The sequence below is a fragment of the Lethenteron reissneri genome, chromosome 63, assembly GCF_015708825.2.
Source record: "Lethenteron reissneri isolate LAM-NWPU_2019-01 chromosome 63, ASM1570882v1, whole genome shotgun sequence".
Taxonomy (NCBI): Eukaryota; Metazoa; Chordata; class Hyperoartia; order Petromyzontiformes; family Petromyzontidae; genus Lethenteron; species Lethenteron reissneri.
The window spans coordinates 9,372,108-9,391,578 of record NC_083841.1 but is presented as its reverse complement, the minus strand read 5'-3'; the positions used below and the strand labels follow the sequence as shown (position 1 = coordinate 9,391,578).

At 50.9% G+C, this 19,471-nt stretch overlaps 1 long non-coding RNA gene across 1 annotated transcript in view; it reads right to left on the bottom strand.

The window, feature by feature from the left end:
- LOC133358853 (uncharacterized) overlaps positions 1-12,421 on the bottom strand; it is a 44,004-nt gene extending 31,583 nt beyond the window's left edge. Inside the window, exon 1 of the long non-coding RNA XR_009757130.1 lies at positions 11,702-12,421. This is a non-coding gene — a long non-coding RNA (uncharacterized LOC133358853). The remainder of the gene's footprint in view (positions 1-11,701) is intronic.
- Between the last annotated feature and the right edge of the window lie 7,050 nt (positions 12,422-19,471).

Genomic DNA, 19,471 nt, shown 5'->3' with positions numbered 1-19,471 from the left:
GCATGGCCCCGGCGTGATCACGGGATGTCAGCTAGGTGATTGGTTTCGTTGGTCTTGGCCTCAGCCAATGGGAAGACAAGTCGGGGGCGTGGTCCCGGGAGTTGATGGGGGATCTGGAACATTCGGCGCAGGCTATTGAGGATTGGCTGGAGTGTACCACGTGACCCAGGCATTAAATAAGGGGAGAGAGGAGAGACACGGGGTCAGACACGGAACTAAGAGAGGGAGAGGCCACAAGCGAGTGGCGCTCCGGGTGCCACGTGGTGGTGGGTCTCTGGTGACTGTCTGCCCGCTTCCTGTTGCCTGCCAGCAACGGGGAGTGTTTGTGAACTGCAAAGGAAGTGAAATAAAAGGACCGATTCTACAAGCCATCTCCAGCGTGTTATTACACATCTATGCAAGCAACTGGGATGAACACGGTAACGGCCAGGGAGAAGTTATCTGCTTTTATTCAAAAACTTCCAGTTTGGATAAAGCGTGGTGAGAAAATAAATTTCGCTAACTTTCCTTTTCTTGATGAAACAGCTGTTTTGGAAAATGAAGGAATGACCATTGCAACTGAAGTGACTAAGCATTTTCAACAGCTGAGTGACTTTTTCCAAGGATATTTTTTCCATGAAGATCTTGATGTGGCAAAGAAATGGATACTGGATCAATTTCTTTGTAACCTAGATGGAATCAACGAGAGTGATGTGATGAAAGACGATCTGATTGAATTACGAGCCAATGGCTGAATCCGACTGGAGTTTGAGGCAATGGAGCTTGATAATTGCTAGTGTGCTCAACTAGCACAATTTCCACAACTGGCAAAGACAGCAATCGAGATCCTTGTGCCATTTGCGACTACATACTTGTGTCAGATAGGATTTCCATCACTATTACACGTAAAAACAAAGGCCAGAAACCGCTTAAATGTGCGTGATGACACACGTGTGACTATTTCAAAAAAAGTTCCTCGTTTTTTGAACACCATTGAACAAAAGCAACAGCAGAAGAGTCACTGAGCCAATAAACTTGTGTAATTTTTCATGTATTCTTAATTTTACTGCGCAATTAAAATAAATATATAAATAGTCCTATTTCATTATAGAGTTATGATATTTCTTAGGTTTAAAGAACTGACCTACTTAAGCGATATTTGATAAGGGGTGCGAGAACATATTTTGAGAAGCAAAGGGGTGAAGGCTGCAGTATATTGTATATATAGGCCTTTTCCCAAAACTTAATATTAAGCATAATTCTGCCAAATTTTTTAAATAATTGATCGGGGCGAGCATGGGACATGAAAGGATGAGGCACAACCCTCCCCCACACAGCAGCTACCCTTCACACCGACCAAGCGAGGAAGTAGCCATAAAGATAATAAATAATTAAAACACCTTGGTACAAAGCAAAGAGAGGGTGGCAATTTCTAATGAGATTCTGGGGAAATCTCTACACGGCTTCAAAGACCGCCACAAAGCAGGTACGAAACAGGCATCGCCAGCTTCCCGGGCGGCGAAAACTGAACAGACAAGTTTTTTTTAGGTTATTTTAGTTAACGGAAAAGTCCAAAAACTTAGCAACAAGAATGAGTCGACATCATAGTCTACACACACTCACCCAGTGAAGGAACCGGACTGCAGTCACATTGGTGGTCTTGAGTTATTAATTACCTTATTTTACTCTCATTCACCTCACATATTGTTTCTTGTTATATCTTGCTATCTATGTGACTTTACAAAAAAAAACAAGGAATATTAATTCCAGCAGTCAAGAAAGCTTAAGTGAAAACTTAGTTAGACCTCTAACCTCAGGACATCAAAATATGACTCGAGTAAAACAGCACAAATCCCTGGATACAGACAGACAACAAAGGTTAATAAAATCCTAGTAAATACGTGGTAATAACAATGCTAAATCACAAATCTTGGATGAACATAAACCAAACAATAATTATGAAGTATTAGACCAAGGGTCTTCCAGATGAATAAAAAAGGCGAAATAGGTCAATCACGCGTGACCAAGATAAAATGTATTTCATAGAGAAAGCCTCCAAACTGCCTTTGTCTCCCAGCAGCACGTGATAGAAATTTGCATACGCATGCAGAGGGCATCTCCCCTTAAAATCAAACACCAGGAAAGATCAGACACCACGATGGAAGTACTGTAAACACTGCTACAAACATACCTTGAGTCACTTACAGAATCAGAACTACGAAAGTGGTACGGGATCAAGCTATAAGAGGTAAAATAATATTTTTTTTACTTCCAAATGGTACAACAGAAAAACAATTTCAAAAGCCACACCACCCCTCTTTGTGAGAGTCAAAAGAATGTCACACCCAGCCGTGGGGGAAGAGGTGGGGGGGGGAATGGCACTCACAGGGAGAACCCCCCTCCTTCCAGATTAATTATTGCAGAGGGTTGGAAGACTGGAAGGACGCACGTGGGGGCAATCTGGAGCAGCTGTTTCCATTGATGGCGGGATGGCTTGAGGAAGGCAACAGGAACCAGGCCTTGATGAAACTTACATTACTTCAATAACACGTTCCTTCGGAGTGGGCAGGTAGGAACTTGGTTGGACAGCGCATTCGTGCACGACAGACAAATAATCCCTGGTGGTCAGTGTGGAACCTGTTGTCCCTACCTATATGTATAAAAGATAACTTGACTTTAGGTAGCCAGGCAGACAGCCCCCTTAACTATCGCCCCCCCTCCCTTAGGCTCCTCCCCTGACCACCCCCCATATCCTCAGGCCCCTCCCCTGACCCCCCTTCCCTTAGGCCCCTCCCCTGACCCCCCTTCTGTTAGGCTCCTCCCCTGAGCAACCCCCCCCCCATATCCTTAGGCCCCTCCCCTGACCCCCCCTCAGGCCCCTCCGCTGACCCCCCCCTCAGGCCCCTCCCCTGAACCCCCCCCCCTCAGGCCCCTCTCCTGACTCCCCCCTTCCTTAGGCCCCTCCCCTGACCCTCCTCCCTTAGGCACCTCCCCTCTCCGTACCCGGCAGTAGGTCTCCACCAATCAAAGAGCTGTTTGTAAGGTCTCCACCAATCAAAGAGCTGTGTGTATTATATATTTATTTATGCACGACAGACAGACAGTCAGACAGACAGCTAAATAATCCCTGGTGGGCAGTGTGGCACAATGTTCCTCCCTGTAAAATTAGAACACACACACGGACACACGTACAGCTGTTCCCACAGACTGAGAGCGAAATCAAAGGGATTGCGGTTCTTTGTGAGACGGCGAGCCAAGGAGAGAGAATTTTGCAGATAAAAACAGAGACACGACCCAAACATTGAGACTATGACAAGTGACAGAGAGTCTTGCAAAGGGGCATGGCCTCGAGATCAACCATGGGTGTCGTGTCTCGCAGAGAGAATGGACAATGTGTTGTTAAGAGCTGAGTTTGGCATGAACTGACAGAGTATCGCTGAAAGTTTTATTCTACATTTATCCTGATGTTTGAGTCGCTTGCAGAGGTGTGCGAATACAATTCACAAGTGTTGAGAGTGAGTGCCAGCTCCCACAAGCCAGCAGAGGGCTGCGATCGGAAGGCTCCGGGAACCTGCCCCCTGTGACTGGCACATCGTCAATGAGCTGCATCAGCAGAAGCCACGAGACTCCAGCCAGCAACAGAAGACCACCACCAGCTACAGAAGACTACACAACACAAAAGAGTTCTACAAGCGGCAAGCTCCGGGGTGGGCTCTGCAATCAACCAAGGATGGCGAGGCTTGCTGAGCAGCGACGGGTCACCAAGTCCGAGTTCAGAGCTGACAGAAAAAGTATCGCTCAAAGTCATTCTACACTGAGTGCCAGCTCCCACCCAGCAGCTGCACGATCAAGGAAAGCAACGACAAGCAATCAACCTCGAGAAAGGGCGGAAAGCGCCAAGCATCGTCCAAGCCAGCATCGCAGAGAACCAGCTGCACGCACAATCGTGCACCGCCAGAGAGCACGGAGCAGGAGAGAGCACGCAACAGTGCCACCGAGCGCCACCGAGCAAGGGTGTCAGCTGCCAGCGGACAAGCGTTGTGCTGACTCAGCTCATCCAGCAGGGGAAAGAGCCTGACCAGCCACCCGTGAGGAAGAGGAGAGCGCCGGCGAGAGCACCGTGGGTTCGACCTCCACACACACCGACCAGCACCAGCTGGGAACCAAGACAAGAGTGAGGAACGGCAACCAGCGAACGAGCTGCGGGCGCTATCTGACAACGGAATCATCGCGCACCGCCGACGACAAGCATCGTGCCGACGCAGCTTATCCAGCAGGAGAAGGAGCCTGCAGCTGCAGCGGCAGCAACTCCAGCTGCTGCCTCAAAGAGAACGAGCGAGGAAGCTGTTCGTATGACACGCCCACACTCACACACTACCACGCATCGCCCGGCGTCTGCTTGACACGAAGAATTGATCAAGGAAACCAAACCACACACATATAAAACATACCCGGACTAATAATAAGGATCAAGGAGACAAATCACCACACACACATGAAACACATACCCGGACTGATAATAAAAAGACTAATGATAAGGGTGTGTCAACTATTAGCTGATAATGAAGAACATTGCTGCCCATTGAGTTACGTGGATACGGTCGTTTAGAAGTATAATAGCCGCTATTTTTCTTTTTAATTGCATAAAAATAACCAATGAATTCATCGATGAAAACTAAACGTTTAGAAACATACGTTACGAATCTACACACAGGGAGAATATTGTGTTGAAATCTTTCTTTGGATCACAGAATCTTGCCCACGAATTTATTGAAGCCTTAGCCAATTAATAAGCATCTACTGAAGCAGGCACACTGCCGCACACCAATGTTCCAAGACATTTCGTTAAATGCATAATCTTACCGATTAATTCATTGACTTATACTTTTGCCTTCGGGATATGTTTCTTCATTGCCGTTCGTATGAATATCGTCGTATGCATGTTTAAGGACTTTTTCCTATCGCCGTATATGCTCGCGTTATTCTGAGGAATTAATCGAAGGTTCTGTTACCCAGTTAACAACCTAATTATTGAGGGTTAAATGTACGGATCAATGAGGAGAACATCTAGTACTGTGTCGACAATTCCAAGCATAAGAGTTCGCATATTAGAATGCTATGTTTTTTTTAATTAAAGTTGCTTAACACAGATGTGTCTGAGTGGTGCCTTCCTAAGTTCATGCATAATAATCTTAATTATAAGAACAGTATCGGGCAAGAGGGTGGGGGCTAGAGATTATGAGGGATTAGCATGTAGGGCATGTGAGAATGAGAGTGCAATCCAAAGGTCTTGTGAGAATGAGAGTATACAATAAAAATGAGGGCATGTGAGAAAGAGAGTGTAATCCAACGAGGGCTTAGGTGAGAGAGAGAAGATAGCTGAGAACAACAAACTTAGAAAAAACTTAACAATGCAATGCAACTCAGACACAACAGTTAAAACTTTACCTGGTTGATCAAGTCCTTCCAATGATTGCTCAATTTGTATCCATCTTCTCGGTTGAAGTTATGTCTATGTTTGTATATCTGGATGGCTTCATGAACAAATCTTTGATGGTAGCCAGAAGGTTTGCAGAGCACCTCGGTCTTGGAAAAAACTATTTCGTGTGTGCCCACCGCATTAAAAGAGTGATCAGTCACAGCAGAGGTATTGGTTCTGCCGTGTTTCAGATCTGCTTTGTGTTCGCGAACACGGTCCGAGACATGTCGTTTCGTTTCCCCAATGTAACTGCGTGTTTGCCCGGCGGATTGAAGCCGACCCAACGGGAGGTGGGGAGGGACGTGTGCATATTGATACTGCTATTTTTAGCACGAGCCGTGGCAAGCAACCTGAACAGGCACGCGCGAGCACGCAGCCACCTCCGGACATTTCGGGTAGGGTACACGAGGAGTGTGTGGGATAACCCGAGGCGGTGGGGAGCCAACCACTAGCCATGTCCCACAGAAAGGATGCCGGTGCGGGGAGGCCGATCATACGATCGGTGGCAGCCGGCGGAGGAGGGAGAGGAGGAGGGGGGCGTTAGCCCCCATATAATTGTGTCCGAGGAGGTACGACCCCCCACACCTCCAAGGGAGAGAGGCGCCCCACCCCAAGTAAAGGTAAGATACGTATTCACCGGGCGAGGGATACCGTCATGTAAATCGTTTGTCCGGAACCTCACGTATGCGAAAGGTATTAATGGCTGGACGGACGCGCAAGCGCTGCAGCAGCTAAATATTAATTTGGATGGGCGGGCAGCCGACTTTGTGGAAACGCTACCCGCAAGCGCGCAAGCGCATTGGGGAGAGGTAATGCACCGCCTCGGCCAACGCTTCTGTGCGTATGACCGTGAGGAGGCAATGGCAGCATTAAATAAGCGCCGCCGCCAGCCTGGCGAGGACCTATGCCGAGGACGTGCGCTCACTAACGCAGAGCGCACGCCCGGGGTACGCTGCCGAAATAATTGAGGACCTCGCCACCGAGAAGGTCCAGCAATATCTGGCTGGCACCTCGTGGTGGCAGCCCGATGTAAGCTGCGCGCGCCTCCCATTTAATGCCCTTGTTGAGCGCACAGGTGCATGTGAGAGACTCGCTAATGAGTGTGCGCAGTTCCGAGGGTTGGGACGGGAGCGCGCTATCGCGAGCCTCCTTGCAGAGGAGGAAGAGGAACTTGCCAGGATGGTAAGGGGGGGGGGGGGGTGAGGGAGCCTCCGGGACCCCGCGAGACAGCCCCAAGATGGGTGGCGGGGCTACAGACCGACATCGGGGATATTGTAGGCCGGGTGACCCACATAGGCGAGGAGGTGACCCAAGTACGCGGGCATATGACCAAGCTGCAGACTACAGTGGAGACAGACCAGTCCGAGGTGGGAGGACTACGCTCCACGGTAGGGGGGATAACTGGGCGGGTGTCTCAATTGGGAGGGGAAGGGGGAATGAGCAAGGTGCCTCCTATGGAGCCGCCACCCTTCCCCGGGCATGCTATATATGCGACCAACGGGGGCATCACGTGAGAGACTGTCCCCAGATCTCCCGAGCTAGACAAGCGCCAAGGTCAAACACCAAGGCCTCCCTAGAGAGGGGAATACCAAGGGGTGCAATCGACGTGGTCCCAACACAAATAAACTGTAATGATAATGGCGAGCGAGTGACCCCCACGCAGATTCTGGCAACAACATCCAAGAACGCGGTGACTTCGGGCGACTGGCTGTGGGAGCTGGTGGCAGGAATCACTGGGACCACGTCACTAGTGGAAGGGCAGGTGAAAGGGCGACGTACCCGGATTCTGCTGGACACGGGGGCGGTGGCCTCACTCGTGAGCGCCACACACTGCAGCGTGCTCGAGGTTGACGTGGGCCGCCTGCAGGCCCCGGATCGTGTGCTGTACACTGCAAGCAGAGCTGGGATGGGACTGCTGGGGAGGGTCACCCTTGAGGTCCGTCTCAGACACCAGGTGTGTACCCAGGAGTTCTATGTCTCGAGTATGTTGTGCCATGAGTGTATTGCAGGTACCGACTTCCTGAAAAAGTTGGGGCTCAACGTGCAGCCCCGCCAGCGATGCGCCACCGTAGAAGTCAGCGGGGAGCGGATTCCGTTCATGGGACAAGAGCTGGGTCGCCCCCGCTTTGAGCCCGTGGCCACTATCCTGGCATCGGCCGTCACCGTCGGCCCCCTCGTGGAGTTGCTGGTGCCGGTGGCAACACCCTCCACCAACCCCGCACACTGACCATCAGGTGAGGTAATGCTGACTCCTCACCTGGAGTTGGCGGCACGGTACGGGGTTGTGGGATCGGCCACGCTGGTAAACGCAGACGGGGGCCGACTGTTTATGCGGGTATTTAACCCCCACAGTACCCCAGCAGCACTGCGATGGCACACCGCGGTAGCCACAGTACACCCCCTGCACACCGCCCCGAGAAAAAACAGGACCTGGCCTGGCGAGTCGGCCCGACTCCCAGAGCCGAGGTCGTCCCCCTGCTTGACGCGCTACGAGGGTTACTGCGGGAGTATGCCGACGTGTTCAGTGAGTACAATTCGGATGTGGGCCGGACAGACCTCGTTAAGCACCAAATTGACGCCCGACCCATTAAACTCCCCGCGTACCGAGTGGGCGCACCTGAACGGGCCCAGATTAAAGAGGCAGTCGTGGATATGCTCCGCGATAACATAATCCAGCCCTCAGCGAGCCCCTGGTCTGTCCCGGTTGTACTAGTGGCCGACCCCCCCCAGGCGGAATTGCACTGCGGCCCCGTGAATTAGCTTAAAATGGTATGGGCACGACGAGCAAACCGCAGTGAGAACACCCCCCAGCCCAGGGGAATAGGGCCAGGGGAGAGAAAAACGCCCCGCGAACAATGCGGGGAGCACGAGAGGTAGGACCGACACATAGACAATGGGTTAGGAAGCTAGTGAAAGGAAAATGCCAGGTAGGGGCGGGGCATCGGGGGAAAGTTCGTGGGTTGACTAAAGCAAAACCTGACCCGGAGCACGAGGAGTAGGACAGGCACGAAGACAACGGGTTAGGAAGCAAGTGAGAGGAAAACGCCAGGTAGGGGCGGGGCATCGGTTGAAAATCGAAAGGTAGGCGCCCCAATTGGCCGCGCAGGGAACGCAACGTGCCCCCAATTCTAGATTTGAAGCTTTCATGACTGTAAGAATTCATACTCTTTGGTATTTTCGGTAAAGTTACATAGGTAAAAAATAAAATAAATGAAAACTAAATTAAATCACAACGTTTCAGGCGCAACACAAGCGTCCATCATCAGGTGGGAAAGCTTTCCCACCTGATGACGGACGCTTGTGTTGGGCCAGCTACCCAGTCAGACTCCCAGCCACTCGAGCGTCCGAGAGATGCTGGTGAGTGCAGCCAAAACTCGACCCAGGCAGAGACCCCCCCCGGACCCTCGTCCCTCCGACTCCCATCGCGTCCGTGAGATACCAGGATTCACGCGTGAATATTATCATCCACCCGACCGTCGTTTTTGCCCCGTGCACGTGCCCGCATGCCCCAGTGGATTGCGACCCAACGGGAGGCGGGGAGGGGGACCTGTGCATATTCATACTGCTATTTTTAGCGCGAGCCATGGAAAGAAACCTCAGCAGGCACGCGCGAGCACGCAACCACCTCCGGACATTTGGGGTAGGGTACGCGAGGCGGTAGGGAGCCAGCCACTAGCCATGTCCCACAGAGAGGATGCTGGTGTGAGGAGGCCGATCACTCGATTGGCGGCAGCCCGGCGAGAAGGGGCGGAGGAGGGGGGAGAGGAGGGGAGGGGCGTCAGCCCCCACACTATCACTCATTCCCCATTAATTATTCTCATAGTTTACTGTCATCAATTTCGCTTTCACCGTATTCACGCATCACAGATTGGCCCCCATTGTTTCCTCTTGTCTATTTTATTCACCTCATTTCCACTATCAAATTCACACATGTTGTACCATTCCTAATTTTCACTAACATTAAGATATGTCTGTGCTCCTTCAATGGAGGAATAGCAACACGCACGGCACAAACTCTCTCCTTAAGCCCTCCCGTCATGGCTCTCGTAGGCATCGATATTAGCATCTAGATCCTGAATGTATTACTGTATGCAAGCATAAGAATCAGTGTGAATGGTACTCAAGTAGATGTCAGTGTGCATGGTCCTTCGTGTACTTTAGTGTGCGTGGTGCTTGTGTACTTTAGTGTCTATGGTACTTGTGTACTTTAGTGTGCATGGTACTTCGTGTACTTTAGTGTGTTCTTAGGTTTTTTCGGTAAAGTCACGTAGGTAAAACATGAAAATTAATAAAAGTAAAATAAAATAAAAATCACGACGTTTCAGAGGCAACACAAGCTTCCGTCTTCAGGTGGAACCGTCACAGCCACGACAGCTGTATCAAGTAAATAAGAGATTGCAAGAGCTACCACTCCGTATATATAATGGTTGGAGAGGGGGAAGGGCCAAGTACGGCACACTTTTTATTAATATGGTAAGGTGAGGCTTAAGAGGCTGAGCCTTTGTTATGGAGAGGTACGGTTTGTGACTAAGCCTGGCCTACATAACAATAGTGTGAAAAAAGAAACAAACTAAACATGGTAAAACAAGCCTGGCTGTCTATCAATAACCTGTAATAGTTGTCTGTCAAATAAGATGGTCCAAATAAGTGTAGTTAAATCTTTTTTGCATGGTTAATCACATCTTTCCAATGATTACTCAGTTTGTAACCATCATCACGGTTGAAATTGTCTTTTCCGAGACCAAGGTGCTCTGCAAACCTCCTGGCTACCATCAAAGGTTTGTACACGAAGCCATACAAATATACAAACAAAGACATAATTTCAACCGTGATGATGGTTACAAACTGAGTATTCATTGGAAAGATGTGATTAACCATGCAAAAAAGATTTAACTACACTTATTTGGACCATCTTATTTGACAGACAACTATTACAGGTTATTGATAAAAAGCCAGGCTTGTTTTACCATGTTTAGTTTGTTTCTTTTTTCACACTATTGTTATGTAGGCCAGGCTTAGTCACAAACCGTACCTCTCCATAACAAAGGCTCAGCCCCTTAAGCCTCACCTTACCATATTAATAAAAAGTGTGCCGTATTTGGCCCTTCCCCCTCTCCAACCATTATATATACGGAGTGGTAGCTCTTGCAATCTCTCATTTACTTGCTGTGACGGTTCCACCTGAAGACGGAAGCTTGTGTTGCCTCCGAAACGTCGTGATTTTTATTTTATTTTACTTCTATTAATTTTAATGTTTTACCTACGTGACTTTACCGAAAAAACCTAAGAATATGAATCCTTGCAGTCACGAAAGCTTCAAATCTATACTTTAGTGTGCATGGTCTGTTGTGTAGTGTGCGTGGTGCTTGTGTACTTTAGTGTGCGTGGTACGTGTGTACTTTAGTGTGCGTGGTGCTTGTGTACTTTAGTGTGCGTGGTGCTTGTGTACTTTAGTGTGCATGGTGCTTGTGCACTTTAGTGTACATGGTGCTTGTGTATTTTAGTGTGCATGGTCCTTCGTGTACTTTAGTGTGCATGGTGCTTGTGTACTTCAGTGTGCATGGTGCTTGTGTACTTTAGTGTGCATGGTCCTTCATGTATTTTAGTGTGCATGGTCCTTCGTGTACTTTAGTGTGCGTGTTACTTGTGTACTTTAGTGTGCATGGTGCTTGTGTACTTTAGTATGTGTGGTGCTTGTGTACTTTAGTGTGCATGGTGCTTGTGTACTTTAGTGTGCGTGGTGCTTGTGTACTTTAGTATGTGTGGTGCTTGTGTACTTTAGTGTGCGTGGTGCTTGTGTACTTTAAGGTGCATGGTGCTTGTGTACTTTAGTATGTGTGGTACTTGTGTACTTTAGTGTGCGTGGTACTTGTGTACTTTAGTGTGCATGGTCCTTCATGTATTTTAGTGTGCATGGTCCTTCATGTATTTTAGTGTGCATGGTCCTTCGTGTACTTTAGTGTGCATGGTGCTTGTGTACTTTAGTGTGCGTGGTGCTTGTGTACTTTAGTGTGCGTGGTGCTTGTGTACTTTAGTGTGCGTGGTGCTTGTGTACTTTAGTGTGCATGGTGCTTGTGTACTTTAGTGTGCATGGTGCTTGTGTACTTTAGTGTGCGTGGTGCTTGTGTACTTTAGTGTGCATGGTGCTTGTGTACTTTAGTGTGCATGGTGCTTGTGTACTTTAGTGTGCGTGGTGCTTGTGTACTTTAGTGTGCGTGGTACAGTGCTCGTGTACAGTGTTACCGTCTGACAATCGCTGCAAGGTCCTCTCACTCCGCGCTGACGGGCACGTCACTTCCGGGTAATAATTACGGTGGCCTCAAGGAGACAAGACCACGCGAAAAAAGCGTTTGTAAAACGCGACGTAATTGCGAAAATTGAGGCGTAAATCGAAGAATTGGCTCATGGGGTTGCGGATTTTTGTTGTTGTCGCAGCTTGTGTTGTCGGGCAACCGAATTGTGCCGTCTATATCCCCCCCCACCACACTTACATTTATTGCACTGTCGTTTTTCATGCGCGCGTGTTTACTGCCAATTAAGACGATAAGCTACCGAGCGTAGACTCGCGCGTTGTGCACCCAGGGGCGCTGCATGGTTGGGGGTACGTGGCAGCGTTATGCGACACATAGGGGCAAAGTCGGCAACAGGGGGGCCCCGATTCAACAGATTAAAACATGTTTAAAAAATGTTAAGAAAATTCTTTAAAAAAATATTCCAACAATTAAGCAAAAATGCCAAAAAACATTGTTACGAATAAAAAATATATATTTCGAAAAAAATACCTCGCGTGAAATCTAGTAGCGCCACTGCGATTTGTTACTGAACACCAGGATTGTTTGCTTACTGGCATGCGCATGAAATCAAGACGCACGATAACTTAATTGTGAGTTAAAAAATAATAGATCACGACATTTCGATCGTAACACAAGCAACCGTCATCAGGTGGGACAACCGCAGCAAGAAAAAAACTGCTGAAGGAGGCGAGAGATCTGCCGTGGCACGAGCCACGAGGTTATATAGGCATCGGCAGTGGGGGGAGAGAGAGGAGGGGGGGAGAGGAGGGGGGACAGAAAGCGGACCCCGTGGCAGCATCCGGGTCACTGGAGTAAAGTGGATGGCCTTCCAAAGATCCACAAAGAAGGTACCAGAGGTGGGACAAAGTCATTGTTATGCAAGTCCAAGTCGAGTCTGAAGTCATCAAATTCATGACTCGAGTCTGACTCGAGTCCAAGTCACATGACTCGAGTCCACACCTCAGAGGTGGGACAAAGTCATTGTTATGCAAGTCCAAGTCGAGTCTGAAGTCATCAAATTCATGACTCGAGTCTGACTCGAGTCCAAGTCACATGACTCGAGTCCACACCTCAGAGGTGGGACAAAGTCATTGTTATGCAAGTCCAAGTCGAGTCTGAAGTCATCAAATTCATGACTCGAGTCTGACTCGAGTCCAAGTCACATGACTCGAGTCCACACCTCTGGAAGGTACCCCCCCCCCCCGCTCCATCCTATCGTCTCCACCATTAATTCACCCACCTACAAACTGGCCCGATTTCTGCCTGAGACACTGCTTCCTTTCACGGACAAGACCACCTTAGTTGTACTTAAGTCAGCTCACTCGATTTCTCTAATCAAGGACATATCACTGTCTCCAGATGATTTACTTGTCAGTTTCGATGTAGTCTCCCTGTTCACCAAGGTACCTGTACTTGATACCATTGTAATCATTGAAGACTTGGTCCAACAGGGACTGAATCCAGATGTACCAACTTTGGTAAGGCACTGCCTTACCAACACTTACTTAATCTGGAATGGTACATTCTACAAACACAATTTCAGTTTCATTTATTTGGTATAGCCCTGTGAGCCATTAGGCTCTTGAATCGGGTGCAACCGCAACAAACATGAACACGAAAACATCTTAAAGTGACTATGTGCAAACAGAAAATCCAAGAAAAGACAACAAATATTGCAGAAAAAGCACCCTACACCAACGCTGTGTGCAAGTCAAACAACAACAACAACAACCACAAGACAACTTAGATTAAGGCCATGAGTCGAACTCCGTACTACAACAAACAAACATGGCCAAACCAAAAAACTTTTCGAAATCACCATAATAAAGCCATAAAAGCAATGTAACAGTGATCATAGGAACTGTGACCGAATTTTCACAATAAATGACATAAAAAGACATGTACCACCAAACCCTGCAGCCATAGCTGGCTGCATGAGTCACTCCACAACAGCAGGAGCATCACTCGGAGTATCAAAAAATTTCAATGCACCTTTAAGATCAGCGCACTAAATCAAAACACAGATCATACTTTGCAGTGGTCATCTGGAGCGAAACATTTTATTTTATTTTAGGCCACTGAATAGCAGTGGCAGCTTGGGGTGTACAACTCCTCTTGAGCAGTTTTGAGTGAAGATCTCATAGGTAGTGATTCAAATTGCAGTTTATTGGCAATAGCATTCCAGACCCTGGGGGCATCAATAACAAGGCCCTTCCGCCAGTATTTGTACGGCAATAGGGAATGTGAAGCTGGTAAATGAGCGAAGACCTTAGGTCAAATTTGTTCTTTGAAACAGAGAGGAGATCCAGCAGGTAATCTGCGGATTTTTTTGTAAGTACATCGTGAATAAATAAGATCTGGTGATGTTAAGTTTGACCCAATGTAGAGATCACAATGGTGAGTCCTGTATGGGCAGTTCAATGCAAATCTTAAGGCCGAGTGATAAATTGAGTCAAGCTTAGATTTGAAGTTTTCGTGACTGCAAGGATCCATACTCTTTGGTTCTTTCGGTAAAGTCACGTAGGTGAAAACAAAAATAAAAAATAAAAATAACTAAATTAAATCACGACGTTTCAGAGGTTGTCCCACCTGATTACGGAAGCTTGTGTTGCCTCCGAAACGTCATGATTTTTTTTCTTTCACCTACGTGACTTTACCGAAAGAACCTAAGAATATGAATCCTTGCAGTCACGAAAGCTTCAAATCTAGAATTCCTGCTTTAGTCCTGGTGAGAAGCATAGCACCTTGGTTTTGGAGGTATTCAGGACTAGTTTAAGAGCAACTAGCTGATGTTGTAGTTTGTTGAAATCACCTTGGAGCTTATCAATCACGTCATTCGGAGAGAGGCCAGCAGTAATCAGTATCGTGTCATCTGCAAAAAGATTTACCCTGGAATGATCCAGGTCAGTGCCCAAGTCATTGACATAAAGAGAAAACAATAGGGGGCCGAAGATGGTACCCTGTGGAACCCCTTTTGTTATCTTAACACTGTTTGACCTCCAACCATCTGTAAATACAGTTTGAGTGCCAGAAAAGAAGTAATTTTTTACCATTTTACTGTGTTTTCGGAAAAACTACCGTATCAAAAGCGTTGGACAAGTCAAGAAAAAGACAGGCGCAGTACTGCTTATTATCAAGGCTCCTGTAAATGTGATTCAGAGAGTCTAATGCAGCACATGTGTTGCTGTATTATTTTCGGAACCCAGATTGTTTTAGATGTAATAGATTGTTGGCAGACAGGAAACTGATAATTTGGTAGTTCACAGGAAGTGACGTCATGCACAGGGGGCGGGGCGATGATGTCATGTCTCCCTGTGGTACTTAAGCAATAGCCCGTGATGCGAGCGGGGTCGTCACAGGAGCCCGGGAACGTGAAGGGTGGAAGTTAGACCCAGGGGTAGGGCGGACGGAGTCTAGAAGGGAACTAGTGCTAGCATTTGGAGTGCCTGCTTTACCCCGTCGGCCAATGTTGGATGATCCCTCGGCCGGCGCAGTGGGAAGAGCCCGGGAAGCTAGTTGTGCGAGGGAGCCTAGGACCCCTACCCCTGGAGAGAAGTATATTATCCTTTAGCCCGTAATTGGCGTAAGCCCCTAATAAACCCTTGGCGTAAGCCCATAATAAACCCCTGGCATAAGCCCCTAAAAAAGATCTGCCTCCGAGTCGACTTTGCACCACAACAACTAGTGTTGGAAGTGACTTCAGTGCTTGCCGCCATGTCCAAGTCTGGCGCGAGAAGAAGAATCCCGCCTGCGGTGCATTCCGACGACGAAGACAGCGCGGAGGAGGGTCCTGCGGTGATCCCGGAGACCAGGGCCCCGGAGATGCGCCCCGTGGAGCCAGGCCGGCCGGAGCAGGAGGAGACAGCGGCTAGGGGAGCTGATGCGCCGCCGCCGGACACGTGGCGGGCCCTCTCAGGGCAGCTGGAGCTGCTCCTACGGACGATGGCACAGCTCGCCGTCACGGTGGCCGAGGTGGGAGAGCGTGTGCGCGTTCCCGACACATTTTTGGAGCGGGAGCGGTGGATTCCTGCCATTTCGGCTCCCGCCTCTTTTGAATTTGGCGCCAACTCCCCAACGGACGCGCCGCAGGAGTTGAACGCCATTTTTAATGCGCCGCCGCCATCGGGCGTCATTTTAGGTATGAAGCCGCGACCGGGTGCCATTTTGGACGTGACGCCGCAAACCGCTGTCATTGCCGCCGTCATGGCCGTCGCCATGGTCGCCGACGCTCCGCACACCGCCGCCGGTGCCGCTATGGCTCCACTCCCCGCCGCGACTCTGGGTTCCGCTGCGGTTGCCGCCACGGCTCCGCACCCCACCGCGGCTTGCCAGCTGGGGGCCGGGGCTGAGGCGGCTCGGCAACCCGGCATCGCTGCTGCGGCCTTGGAGATGCCATCGGGGGGGCCGCAGGTGCGTCCTCGCCATACGTATTGTCGGGTGACCGGCGGCTGACCCGGTTACCTCCGGTCGCGCCGTTCATCGCGAAGGGGGGCGACTGGCTGGCCTTTCAAGACCGCTTCGATGCGGCGTACGAGTCGGTGAGTTGGCCGATGGAAGAGGCGCTGCGGGCCCTTCCGACATGCCTGGACGAGAGGGCGCTACAGGCGTTCAAGGCTATCCCGCCGGCTGACAGAGCATCGCTCCCAGCGGTGTACCAACAGATGACCGCCGTGTTTGAGCCACCGTCCTAGCGCATGCTTGAAGTTTTCCATACGGTGGCGGGAGTCGCCACTTGCCTACCGCTGCTCCCTCCTGGCGCTGGCTCAGGCCACATATCCTTGCGGGCAAGGCATTGGACTTGCTGGCCCTCGAACGACTGCTCTCAATTGCGCGGGAGCTCGGTATCGCATTATCTAAAGCCGAGGAGGGTCAGATAACATCATAAAAGTGGTCCAGAACATTCAGGCACACCTCGCGCTGCGACAGCCGCCCGGGGTGGCGGCATGCACGGGGGTCCCAGTGCCTGCGGAGGCGGCCGCCTCTCAGGAGGAGGACACCCTCGCGGCCCTGGCGGTGCCCGACCGCCGTGGGAGGAGTGCCGGAGGGCGCCGGCCGGAGCAGCGGTGGCGGGCAGAACCTCCTCGCCCGCAGGCTCTGAGCCGGTCTCCTGCTTCCGCTGTGGTCAGCGGGGCCACATCGAGTGGGGCTGCCGCAACGCTCCCGGGGCCTTCGCCAAGGCCTCTCCTCCTTCCACCGGCTCCTCGTCAGGAGCAGCTTCGGGGCCCCAGGGCGAGTCGCGACGCATCAATCACACAGCCGCTCCCCTCACCTCACACATCTAGCGGGGGGTTAGGGTCCATCCTCACAGCTATCATCTCTGGGGGGGTCAGGCTCAGCCCCTGTACATCCATGGCCATCGGCCGTGTGGCCCACGTGGACCCGCCAGTGGGATGCGCTCGCGCATAGCGTTGTGGCGGCCGCTGCCGGGTCCTTGGCGGGGTACGTACAAGGGGTCGATGTGCGAATCTTGGTGGACACGGGTGCGTCCGCAACTTTTATTTCAGAATGCATTTTTCTGTTGATGCCACGCAGCGTTGGCCAAAATGCCCGTTCGAATCCTTTTGGACCAAGGGTGTGTAGAGATGCCGTTGGGGGGGGGGTCTGTTGCACTTTCTGCAATCTCCCACTGTGCTGTCCCCCCTTGCCGCCAGTGTGCGGGCCTTGACTAAGGTGTCTGTGACTGTTCCACCGGGGTCACAAGTCCTACTACCCCTCAGGCTGCGCAGACCATTGAAATTAGATTCCCCTGAGGCAGGTATCCTCTTGTGTCCCTCCAATTACTTTTCAAGGACGGACAGGTTGGTAGGCGCATTGACGGCCGTGTCGGAGGGCCAGGACCCCTTTTTACAGGCTCTAAATTCGGGGCCCTCGCCGATCGTCGTTCCGGCCGGTGCCGTTTTAGCACACGCCACCCCAGGCCCTCCTCCCAATGACGCTAGGCTGATTGGAGGAGTTGTGGCAGGTGTGCTGCACAAGGAGAGGACCGACACATCGTGGATCGCTGAGTTGTGTAACAAGAATGCCTCGTTATCCTCCGAGGAGCATCAGCGGCTCCGCAAACTCATCGTGAGGTTCACCGATGTGTTTAATCAGAGTAAATTCGATCTCGGTCGCACCACTCTTCTGGAACATCACATAGATATGGGCAACTCGGCCCCTATTAGGCTAAATTTGCACCGCTTTAGCCCAGCGGAAAAGGATCATGTCCGCTCCGTAGTTGACGAGATGTTGGCAGTGGACATTATCTCCCCATCCACTAGCCCTTGGGGTGCCCCCATTGTGCTAGTCAAGAAACGAGACGGGAGTCTCCGTTTCTGCGTCGACTTCCATAAATTAAACAAGATCTCGGTGGCTGATGCATATCCATTGCCTCACATGAATGATTCCCTGGATGCTCTCTCGGGTGCGCGGTTCTTTTCGACCCTAGACTTGCTCTCAGGCTTCTGGCAATTGCCACTGGACGAGGCCTCGAGACCCAAGACAGCGTTCCGCACACCCCAGGGGCTGTTCCAATTAAATCGGCTTCCTATGGGTCTCCATTCAGCTCCGGCCACCTTCCAGCATCTCATGGAGTTGCTATTGGCGGGGCTGCAGTGGTAATCTTGTTTAATCTACTTGGACGATGTTATTTTTTTCGGCCGTACGTTTGGTCTGCGACCTCCTTGGCACAAAGAATATCCACACCTCACCCTACCACCCCCAGTCCGACAGCACGTCCCCTAAATTGCATCGCCCTTGGCAGGGCCCTGTCGAGGTCGTAGAGGTTTGCCGATGGCAATGTATCCATATTCGGTTGGGTCACCGCCACTGGATAGTGCACCCGTCTCGCCTCAAGCGGGTTGTACCGCCTGGCCTCACTGATTCATCCCCACTTCTGGGGCAGCCGGCGATTGATACATCCCACAAGCCGGGCCGCACAGATCGTGATGGTGTGAGCGACGCCCTGCCTGTGTGTACGCCTTCAGAGCACCCGCCAGTAACACCTTCAGCGACGCCTCGTCCGGCGGATGTACCGGCGACAGACCTGTTGCCTGCCAGTAAAGGCAGGTGACCGACGCCTGGGGAAGCGGGCCGGTGGCACACACACGCTCGAGGGGTGTGCGAATCCGGTGATGGCCAGTGGGGCCGTTTTCCTCAGCCTCCTGTCTTCATCGCCCACTTTACGCTGTTCCATGTGATGAAGGCCTTCCAAGGGGCCGTTTTCATCGGCCTCCAGCCTTCATCACCACTTATACGTTGTTCCGTGTGATGGTGGTCTCCAAACTTTGCCTTGTACCGTTATCTTTCTATCCGGGTTATTGGGCTTCGCTTTCGTAATTGTTACAGCCGGGTCGGCTGATTTTTTTTCACGGGGGAGGGGGGGGAATGTAGAGGAGTAGTTGGGGACATTACGTCACGCTCACCTTCCGGTGCGATGTCACAGGATGTGACGTCATGCGGAACTTCCGGTGTAATGACGTCACGGGAAGTGACGTCATGCACAGGGGTGGGGCGACGACGTTATGTCTCCCTGTGGTACTTAAGCGGGAGCCCGTGACGTGAGCGGGGTCGTCGCAGGAGCCCGGGAACGTGAAGGGTGGAAGTTAGACCCAGGGGTGGGGCAGACGGAGTCTAGAAGGGAACGAGCGCTAGCATGAGGAGTGGCTGCTTTAACCGGCCGGCTGATGTTGGATGATCCCTCGGTCGGCGCAGTGGGAAGAGCTCGGGAAGCTAGTTGTGC